We start from the raw sequence: 12,530 nt of genomic DNA, 5'->3' as shown, positions 1-12,530 counted from the left end.
TGTAACATTCGAGATTGATATCGAGATTCAGCATATCAAGATCTTGCCGAGATCAAGATTATTTAAAAATCTCGTCGAGATTTCGATAAAATATTTTATTATTTTACCGATCGACGACACACATAGCGCCGTGACTGCTGCGCTAGTAAACGACGCCACATACACATACACAGCACCCTCTGTCGGTACCTCTCTTCTCCCGATTGCCAATGCGCGATGCGCGGTTCAACCACGATGCGTGAATGTTTATGTTGAAAGAAAATGTAGACGACGGCAACAGAATAAATAAACGATCTTCGCGGTTCGCGGGTGATATTATATCATAATAACTCAATTTTACTATAACTTGTCCAGTACTTTATATTTTAATTCTTTTACTGTTCGTACTTCCGATTTATTTTGTTTTTTTAATAACAATTTTGTTAATATTAGAGGTGAAAGAAAAAGCTAACCTAGAAATACTCTGCAACTATGTCTAAACGTCAGCATTCTGCTGATTCTGCAAATCCATCAGGTAAGAAATAATACGATATAGTGAAAGTAAATATAATAGGAGCTTTTCTACAAGCGACACAAGTTGATACAAGTGTCGTTTTGTCTTTGTTACTCATTGCCAGAGAAGAAAGATAGAATGACGTTTGTGTCATTTTGTGTCGCTTGTAGAAAAGCTCCCATTATATGTATAATAAAGCTAGGAGCAGGTTTGTTTTTTCTTGTTTGGTTTTTTAATATATGGTATGTGGTAGGTGTTAAGGATCGAACACATCTGTAATCGCCAGTAATCGGGCCGCGAGGCTGACTGCTACGTGCCTGCTGTCAGTCTCGATCGGATCGAATCGTGGCACGGATTCGATCCGCACGGGGTTGTCGATCACGCCGTCCCGCGTGGTCGATCACGCGTCGACGCCCTACGTACAGGTGCGCGCATGCCGGCATTGTCGAGAATCGGAGCACGGCGCAACTCCTGACACGCGCAGTGTCTTTGTTCGCGAAAATTGTGCTCACAGCGCAACTCCGTCAATCGTCTGATCAATCAGAGAGCGCCGCGTTCCGGATCTCGCCTTCGTTTCCGGCCCTCGAGAACCCTCGCAAACTTTGTGCGTGGTTTCGCCACTGATTCGTGCGCGGCATCGCCGCCCAACCCTCCTCGCAAAGTGCGTGAGTGTTAAAAGACTTTGCTCTCTCTACGAGAGTTATCATCGAGCTCACCAAGGAGCTCGGATATCTGTCGTCGTGTCGCGGTCGCGTTCGGAGTCTGCCTCGCGGACAAGTTTCCTCCGTTCGTCTGCAAGATTTCCGTCGTAAGAGCATTAAGTCGATGCTCGGCAAGATATCCGTTACGCCTTTGCGGCAGACGACTGACGCCTCAAGATTTCCGAGCAATCCGAACCACGACAGTGTCTGTGAAATTGACTAAGAGTTTCCGGTGCTTAATCACAGTAACGATTGTCGTTCTGTCATCCGCAGCCCTCCCCTCGTTTCGCACTCTTTCTGAATGATTCCGGCATTAATCGCGCTCTGCTAAATTCCGGACGACGGGACGAGCACGAAACAGTAGGAAAATTGCTAAATAAAATATACATGACTGACAAATTATAGCTCTTATTCTGCAATTTTTCTACACCTATAAAATACATTATTTGTTAAATTATAATTGTATTCAATAACGTAGCAATTTACATTATGTTTATAACATATAGATTTTTTTATTTTACATATAAAAATGTGAAATGATTAATAGTCCAAATATTTGCTTTTATATTTAATTTTTATATTTTTTACTACTTTTATATTTAATTTTTATCTCCTTTGAAGTGCAATTAAATGAACACCCTGTTTATTCTATGGTAGATACATAGTATAGAAGATATATCTGACTTTTAGAAAAATTATCTACTTAAATTGTATTTCTTTCATGTACACTGAAAAAAAAATTTAGATCCAAGAAAATATTTATTTACATAGTACCAATGACTTATTTACTTAATATAATCACATTGTTGGCGAATCTTCGATCCGGGCGTAACTCCGGTTCGCCAATTGGAGTAAGATGCCGAGTCGACCCCGACAGGGATCCGACGTGCAGGAAATGAACACACGGAACTTTTGTTATAGAGCAAGCACAACATATATTTGAGTAGTCAGTTTAATATTGTACAGTTATGGTGAACGCACTCGTAAAGTGTGAGCGCGACACTCGGCGCGCACGTGATGTGAGGATGGTTTGGCGCGCTGATCATCCGCGACGCGAATATGTTCGGCTGATCGCGGAGGCGATGGCAATTCGGAAGCGCACTTTTAGCTTGCACTTATCGAAACGCTCCTGAGGCGTTATGATGCAGTCGCACTAGTTCGTAACACCGGGCGCGAGACTGTTCACAATTTGTCGAAGCGATCGAGACGATCGAACGTACAATGGCGAGGCGCGGCGCGACTTATACGCGATGTTTCACCGCTCGCGGTAGCGAGGGTGGATTGCTGCGGACGCACGATCGGCGCGAGACACTCAGCGATGCTCGGAACGAGCAAGTGAGCCGTATGCACGACGGAATTTGCCCGCGTGAAACGGAAAATAGAACGGACGCACGGCGGTGTACCACCTCGTGTTCCGGAGTACGTGATACTACTACTCGTCCCGGAGCTCTCGCGTTTCGAGAGCTTTCGGGTCCCGTGACGGGCATCGACCAATCAGCCGCGTTTTCGTGATCATGCGATCACGGCATGACGGATCGATACTCGTCGGGAAAACTTCGCGGTCAGGGTTGACGCGGGGAGCGGCGCGAAATCCCTTCGTTCTGAGGGCGTCTGACGGATGGCGTCACCGTACGGTATTGACCGCGATCGCGACAGAAATTACGGAACACACATATTTATTTAGAATTAGATATTTTTACTTAATTTAATTAAAGATATCTAATTCTAAATAAATATGTGTTTATATTAAGTAAATAAGTTATTGGTACTATGTAATAAATATTTTCTTGGATCTAAATTTTGACAGTGTATGTTATTCAAATTAAAAAACTAGTTATATTTGACAAATTAAATTAGACATTAACAGTGAAAGTAAAAGACTAGACGATTTCTAAATTTAAATAATATAGCGGTGAGTTATAATTACATATTTATTAAATCAATATTTCAGACTCTGACAGTGACGGTGGAGAGCCTTCTATATCCTCTTCTTCATCTACATCACAAAGAACAAAACTTTCCGTACATTATAATGTGGATGTAGATGATAAAAAAGAAAAGTTTGGAATATGCAAGTTATGCAAAGAGCAAAAAATAAAGAAAATCGTAAAAATGAAACATTCGAACACTACGGGATTGAAAAGGCATTTAAAAATTGCTCACAGAAAAGAATTTGATAAATTGTACGGACTCACTCCACAATCAAAAAATCAGCAACTTTTACATTTTCCGCAGGTAATTTTAGTAAAATATAAATAAATGTATATGCGCATGAGACGTGTTGTATATACAAATAATTAAAAAATCTTAAAACATATTAGGAAAATTGTTCTAAATTAACATGCATGATTTGGTAAAGTGAGTGACACGTGAAAAGAGTACAGTTATTGTTAGATATTTTTTTCCAAATACCATTCATGGTTAATTTTGTTAAAAAATGTTTTGTTTTTATGCAAATTATTGCACATTTGATTCAACAAAATTGTCATGTTTTTATCTCGTTTTCGCTTTACGAAATTTAATTTACACATAAAAAATTCTCATTTACACAAAAATTACTCATAAAGTTACTCTTTTTGAAAATCAACCAATTTAACTTAAGAGCATGTATATAAGAAAAATGTTTTTAGCTTTCAAAGTTGCATACTAAAACTCCCTTTACCGTATATAAACTTTTTATTTTTATTTTATTTACGTTAACCTTAATAACTATTTTATAATTAAATTAAAATTTCCTTGCAGACTTAATATATCATTTTATTGAGATTTATAGATTAGGTTGCTTAGGTTGCTTTCTTTTTAATATCTATAACATCAATAAATAACATTTATTTTTAATTTCAGGTTCAGGCTTCATATAGCAATATTAGCTTCACAGAAAAAATAGTACAGTGGTTGGCAATAAAATATTTGCCGTTTAGTTTTTTTGATGATACTGCCACACAGAATTTTTTTGCTGCACTAAATCCTAATCTTAAGTATCCCAAACGCGATACTATGAAAAGGAGAGTACTGGAAATATTTGAAAAGAAGAAAGATGCAGTAATCAATATATTGAAAACTAATGAATCCAAGATTTCCTTCACGGTCGATGGTTGGACGTCCATTGCTGGGAAATCCTATTACGGTATTACTGCACATTTTGTGGATGCTAGCTGGAAACTACAGTCCATAGTTCTAGACTTTGTACCATCCAACGGAGCCCACACTGGCAAGGACATAGCAATGTTGTTCTACAATTCTTTGAAAAACTTCAATATTGAGTCGAAGATTCAAGGTAATAACACGTACAGTTGCAAACAACAAAATTAGATTTGTAACTTCTTGATTTTACATGCATTGATGCGTTTTTTACTTTCTCGAAACAAAGTACTATTTATAGATAATGTAACCATAGGTATCGTCTTGGATAATGTTGCTAGCAATACTATATTTATTCGAGAGCTACAGTTAATTTTACAAAGTGAAGGTATCAACTTCGACTGTGAAGATTGTCATTTTCGATGCTTTGCGCATATCTTAAATTTGGGAGTCCAGGATATACTGCGTGAATTGCGATTAGATGATCCGGAAGAGTGTGAAGAAAGTGATTCCGATTATTCCAAAGATGAAGATGTAGTTGCAACAAATAATGATGCTCTCAATAATCCTATTAAAAAAATTAGGGCTCTCTTTTTAAAATTAAAAAAATCTGAGCAAAGTACAAATATGCTGAAAAGTGCATGCACTATGACTGGTACCAAGTTTTTGTCGCCAAAAATCGATGTGTGCACACGCTGGAACTCAACTCATGACATGCTTAAAGTTGCATTATTGTTGAAGCCTGCACTGATTAGTCTGTTTCAAAGTAATACTGCTTTTCACATGTATTTACTATCCGAAGAAGAATGGTGTTTGTACTCAGAAGTTCAGAAATTTTTAAAACAATTTAAAACTGTATCTACTGTTCTTGGCGGTGACAGCTACGTATCTTTACCGTACGTTATAGTAGCATTCAATATGCTTTTAGATAAAATCGAGAATAAGATGCAAACTTTGAACCGCACTGATAAATTGTTCAATGCATACCAAGGTCGAGATAAATTACTTAAACATTATCAGAAATCTAACTGGATTTACTGTATTTGCCTCGTGCTAGATCCGAGGCACAAAATTGAAAGTTTTAATGCTACAACCTGGGGAAAAGAAATGAAAGATCAGAGTGTTAAAAAATTTGAAGACTTATATAAGAACAAATATTTTATTCCTTCAGAAAGCTCCCTAAACAATAATTTGCGTAATTCTTCGACTGATGATGACGATGACATTGATATGAGTGCAATATATGAGAAATCTGTTAGCGATTCAGATTGGAGAAACGAATTAACGAAATATTATAATACAAGAAGAGCAGACAAGGATGTTGATATATTGGCATGGTGGTCAACTCATTCACAAGAATATCCATGTTTAGCAAAAATGGCTCGGGACTTCCTAGGAACGCCAGCCACGTCTGTTCCAGCAGAACGATTATTTTCGAAAGCTGGATTAATCATACGCAAACACCGTAACTAGCTAACTGCTGAATCTGCCAGGTCACTAATATGCCTGAATTCGTGGTACATGTCAAACTTGCACTTATCCGAATAAAAATAAAAAGAAGGCCGCGAAAGAAACTGTAAGTACGATGCAGATGTAAAAACTGACTTATTATGTATTTTGTGCAGTCCGATGTAATTATGCAACTAACTTATTGAACTTAATTGAATTTAGCATAAGCTGCTAGCGAAAGACAAACAGGTCCAGGTTTCTAAAATAATCGACGACACGAGACACGAACGAGAAAGAACCACAAATTTTGTTGGTAGGCGATCCTTTGCAAATCGCTGCATTACAGGTTTACATAAAAACTCGATACATTTTTTGTGCTAGATTTCTCTCTCTAGATGTCTAGATAATTACCATAAAAAAATTAATATTCCTGAAATTCATTTATGTGAAATTTTAAATATAGAAAATTGACCTGGATGAAAGTTTCGATGATCCTGGCATCGATACGTTCGAAGGATTGAATATCAAAATCGAGGACATAGAATTTGGATGGAAGTACTAGTGCGAAGAAGAAGGATCGCGTGACGTACGCGACTTTGTATGTGTGAGAAAAGTCTTGAGCATTAAATGTTAATAATTTTGTTAACATTCATTTATGGATGTGATTTTAATACCAGAGCAAAATCAAATAAGCAAATGCAAATTACAAAAAAAATAGTGTCGAACGACGTTTGATTGCGTAAGCAACGCGATAATAGCTGAGAGCTAAAATTTAAGTTTCTCGTCAATTTCATAAATTCATCAGAAAGAAATACAGGGCATCCCGTAATTACCATGCCATCTCTCCTGAGTAGGACGGATTAAACTGAATAGAAAAGTCTTTACCGTTTTGCGAGTTTCTCAATAAGTAAAGAGAAATTAATTAATGATTTACTAATGATTAATTAATGATGAGTAAGTGTTTATTCACGCGATTCAGCGACAAGCAACATCTTAGTGTTACGCATTATTTGTTGTTGCCGTGCGCGTAGCAACCACAACCGTTGTATGACGCTGAGCTGTCTCTTCTCGTCGAATTGCGCAGATACACTTTGGGTGATACCATTTACTGACACAAGTCGACGCAAGTGTCCTTCTGTCTTTGTTACTCATTGAACGCCAAGAAAGATAGAGCGACGTTTGTGTCAACTTGTGTTACTAAATGGAAAGCACCCACTGCCTCGCAGATCTATATTTATTGATTCTTTATTAATCATTAAGAAACTCGCAAAATAATACAGAACTTTTCTATTAAGTTCAACTCGTTTTACCTACGAGAGAGAGAGAGAGAGAGAGAGAGAGATAGATAGCACGGTAATTACCAGACTCTGTATATATAACGCATTAACGATTTTTGTAATAATGAATAATTTGTTGATGTACGACAGTTTCTATGGTCATTAACAAAGTAATAATTAATCCGGCTTAATGGATAAAATATCTGATACAATAGATATGCTAAGATATGCTGAAAAATATTCTTAAGAATACTGCACATTGTGGTACTTTATACTTTCACATCGAATGTAATGACCTCAGCGAAATTATATGATCATCAGTTCATACTCCGAACGTAAACGAGCAAAGTATAATTTACTTAACAAAAGTATACAGGAGAGATTAACATTTACACGATATCTGATTACGTTCTTGAACTAAAGGCAGTGCCTTACCTGAAAGTGTGAATGTGAAGAAAAATATATATTATATATTACATTTTATCCATCTATAGTTATCGAGCGTGTAATATTTCTATGTAATATTCTAAATTCTTTTCTTTATACCCAAAATTATGTATTGGACTGAGTTATTCGTGTTTTTTTTAAAACTATTTTGTCTATTAATTTCTTTGAAACAAATGAAATAGATTAATATATATAGATTATTTTTTATTCAATTTTATTAAAAGAGTAGTTATCGAAAAATTATGATCTAATTAGCAATTTGTAAGTTGTTTTATCGTGTAATTTTATTTCATTTTCAGTTTGAGTGAATCCGAGGCATTTTAATTTTTGTAATACGTGCAAATGATTATTATTATTATTATTTTATTTCTTTTCTTATAATTCCCAGATAAACAAGTCTGTCGAAAACAGATTTTGCAAAGTATCTGCTACAAATTTTGTCAGCAAAATGTCAGCAGAATAGAATGGCAAATTGATTGCAGAATCTGCCATTTCATACAATTTAAATATATTCCATTTGAATTAAATGTATATTCCATTTGGAGTATCGTTAGATACTGTTAGATTCTGCTTGGTTTCTGCTAGAAATTTGTTGTCAAGTTATGTCAGCAGACTGCTGGTAGAACATGCGCTTACTGTCAACACAGTTGATGGCAATCTGCCTTAATATCCTGTTCGAGTCTACTGGCAAACTGCTGGCTCATTGCTAACATTTTGCTTATTAACAATGACTGTAAATTTATATTATTTTTTTGTCATTAAATAAAACAGTATGAACCACAGCTTAATTGAGTATGTGTAAAAAAAATGCTATACACATAAATAGTCTGACAAACAAAGAGTTCCGTTGTGATTAATACTACTTCATTATGAAATACAATATAAGAATATAACAGCTAAACTAAAATATGTGATGACATACTTTATAACGATAGATGGATATAATATTTGTATCGTGTACAAGTGTTTCAAGAAGGTCGAGAAAAATTGTATTATGTTTTGTACCTTCATTTTTTCGAGAATTAAATTGTTTTTTCGTAAGTACCACAAAACATATTTGTGTGAAGTTTAAACAAACCTGGGCGAAAATGAAAGATTTGGTATGACGTTTGATTTAAACCTTAAGAAAAATTTAATTAAAGCTTGGAAAATTAAATCTCTAGATTAATCTTTCGGAAATTATTAAAATAATAAATTATCGCTAATCTCGTCAAGATATCGTCGAGATCGAGATCAAGATCGAGATCATATATTCTAGATTCTCGAAAATTTGAGATCGATATGCATGTTTTGAGATTTTTCGAGATCAAGATCGAGATCGCAGAAATCTCGTCTCGTATCGTCTCGTGCGCATCTCTAGCTGGCGGTGATCTGTAAACCCTCCTTGTTTCGTTAAACCTTTCTAAGATTTCTCCCTCTGCTCTTGCCTTCGCTTCCTCCGCTAACTCTTCTCTTTTCCCTTTCTGTATGTAGTCTAAGACCGATCCTAAGCTATCCGTTCTTCCTCTCTGTTTTCCAAGTTCTTCCGCCTTTGTTGGTCTATCTCTTGCCTTCCTCTCACCCTCGCCTTCTCTCTTCTTTCCTTTATCTCCCTGCTGTTCACTCTCTATTCCCACCTCTTTCCCCTGCTCCATCCGCCGCTCCTACCTTTGCCTGTCCCTCCTATTCGTTGCTATTCACTTCTCCCTTACCTATACTCTATGCCCTGCCGCGTCTCGGTTTTCCCGTCGAGTCGCCCCTCTACCCTCACTAACGTTCGTGTCTTGCCGCGCTCCGCCGCACACGGCTCGGTTCCCCCACCGCGTCATCCCTCTACTCTCACTATCGTTCGTGCCTAACCCGCCTCTGTGACTTGTCACTTTTCTACCCTTCGTTCTCCTTTACCCGCTACTCCTCTACTCACCCCTTTCTTCTCCCACTCTCCTGCCTCCAACCTTCTCGCTCCGCCACTCTCTCCCTCCTCTACTTCCTTTACCCCTCACTTCTCTGCACTTTCCTCGCTAACACTTTCGCACCTGTCACCTCTGTTGCTCCGGAAACGGAAGTCCTCTAGAACAGGTTAGTATATAACTTTAATACTAAAAAATTATTATAAATTATAATACTTTAATACTAAAGAAATATTATAAATTCTTATGAAAAACACACTTAGTATTCATTTGTTTACAAATAAATATATTTTTTAAGTAGTATATACAGAGGCAGGCATTATCAGTATTTGATTGTATTTCTACAAAATATACTTCTTTATTTGGAATCTTTATAAATACTTGATATTCATAAAAAAAATTTTCAGGAAAGTTTTATTGAACACTCATGACAGTGTGAGTCGTGAGTAATTTATAATATTTATTATACTATTTTCATGAAATGTATTGGTAATTAATAAAATACAAGAAAATAATTATTGCATTTTTTACATCAATTTAATTACTTTTTACTTATGTACACGAAAGACATTAAACAAAGTTCTTAATTATTATTTTAAATATAATATTGTATTGGTTTTTTCTTAATTATAAGTTTTCTAATCCTAAATATAGGGATCTACATTAAAAACTTTGTATCTGTATATGTTAAAGACTAACTTACAATTAGTACACTTTTAAATTATAAAATTTGTTTTTTGTAGACAGTAGATGCATCTCAAATTTCAAGAAATGATAGAAATCAACTGTACGGCTTATCAGACTCTGAGGATAAAAATTTTCATGTAAGAATATATTTTTTAATTTTATATGGTTCATAATATGTATGTAATTTACACTAGTAACACATCAATTTTTTTATTTTTACATCCATCTTATGTTCAACTTTCAATAAAAATAAAGTTAATTTATTAATACATATAAGGTTTATATTGTTACGCCCAGGCCGACGTTGAGCCCGTGACTCCTCGGATATCACTCACGCACCCACTCACACTCGCGCACTCTCGGAAATAACGACACGTAATTAAATGAACGAATCTCTTTAATTAGAAGGAACACCAGAAATACACGTCCGTATAGCTTAAAAGCCCGGAAAATTCTCTAAAGGCTCCATTGTTTTTAAAACAGCCGCCCGTTGTCAAGGGGACGCTTCGCGACTTCAAGGAAAGACTGCTCACTGCACGCTTCAGCTGGGAGTTCCGAAAAGCATACCGGGCGACACGCACGCAACAATATGTTAAGCACACGTTATCTTTCTCTATTCCATATGATCAAAATCATTTATTTTATGTAAAATAAATTAAAAAATAATATTTAAGAGTGTATGTAGATATTGATTTAAAATTTGTATACAAAACTCTTTTCAAATTAAATTTTTAATAAAAATTTGTTTCTTACTTTTATATGATATTATTAAGTAAATATCACAGTCCATTTTCCATGTTCTTATTGTTAGTATATTTTGAACATTCTTTGACAGTTAATAACTTATCTAACTAGTATTAACAATTATTTCTATCAGAATTTTAAATCAATACATACACTCTTAAATATTATTTTTTAATTTATTTTACATAAAATAAATGATTTTGATCATATGGAATAACAATTTACTTAGCTTTTGACTAGGCTGATTAGACCCTGACAGAATAAGCATGACAAACTTGATAAGAGGTCTGTTTGTTTTCGCTGCACTTCTGACCTAGTGCAATATAGTGCAATAAGTTAGAATGAAACAAATATATGTTCTTTCATTCTAACTTATTGAACTAGTTTAGAATTACAGTGAAAACGAACACGCCTAAGATTTTTATCAGGAACTTAATCGAGCTCCTGTCTTAGGATTCTGATCAGGCTCTTATTTCTACCTTAGTTAATTTGAACTCGGGATATTGTATTAAAAAATTGCTACTGAAGTTATTTTTTTTCTTTACAAATTTAAAACAAAGAAGTAGGGCTATGAATATTAGTAACTTTTAATTTTTTCACAGATTTTTTTGTAGCATACATTTTTGTATTAACCCATTACATTAAAATATTGTATCTAGAAGTTACTTGAGAATCTAATTGCAACTCAGAATTCCTTTTTTTAATTTTTAATTGCAGAATAAAAATTTTTTTAAATATATGTGAATATTTTGCAATTTAAAAACCGCTGCCAATATATTGGCAGTTAATTTCCCCAAAAATAATTTCGATGCTAAAAAATAATTTTTGATGCCAAAAAATATTTTTTAAATCCATTATTTTTTAAATTTTTATGCTAATAAATTATTGAATAATACATTATTTTTAAAAATATTATTGTTTCTATTACCGCTGAGTAACAAAAATCATCAAACTGATAGCCGACCGAGAAGGTAAGGGACTGGATCTACTGATCGCACTTTTCAATGCGATTTATAGATCAGGTAATATCCCTGCCGGTTGAAATCGACATTTATTACTCTGCCAAAAAAGACTCAGGCCTCACGCTGTGATGACTATCGCATGATTAGTCTCATATCTCATGTTCTAAAAATATTCCTTAGAATAATTCACACCCGGATCTTCAGGAAATGCGAATACTAGCTGGATGAAACCCAATTCGGATTCAGGAATAGTCTTGGCACCCGCGAAGCGTTGTTCTCTTTGAACGTACTAACACAAAAATGGCGGGACATGAACATCAATGTATTTGCATGCTTCATTGACTATAGAAAAGCATTCGACTGCGTCAAACATCATAAGATGATAGAGATCCTCAGAGCGACTGGGATCGGCAGTGAAGAAATACGCTTAATCTCAAACCTCTACTGGCAACAAACCGCAGAAGTTAGACTGGAATCAGCAACGTCAGAAACAACTCTCATCAAGAAAGGAGTGCGGCAAGGATGTGTCTTATCACTACTACTATTCAATATATACTCGGAGGCTATTTTCAAGGAAGCTCTAGAGGGAGTTACTGGTGGAATTAAGATTAATGGCAGGACGATTAATAATATCAGATATGCTGACGATACCGTTGTGTTAGCAGAGAACATGCAAGACTTGCAAAACATGATAGACAGTTCGACACAGTGAAAGCTTTGGCCTCTTCATGAATACTACGAAAACCAAAACCATGGCTTTCTCAAAGACACATGTGCATGCACATCTGATTATTAAGGGG

Source organism: Temnothorax nylanderi, unplaced genomic scaffold (assembly GCF_030848795.1).
Source record: "Temnothorax nylanderi isolate EJ_2023f unplaced genomic scaffold, tnyl_v1.0 TNYL_tig0161_pilon, whole genome shotgun sequence".
Taxonomy (NCBI): Eukaryota; Metazoa; Arthropoda; class Insecta; order Hymenoptera; family Formicidae; genus Temnothorax; species Temnothorax nylanderi.
The sequence above is the reverse complement of the archived record's forward strand: the minus strand, read 5'-3'. Positions refer to the sequence as shown.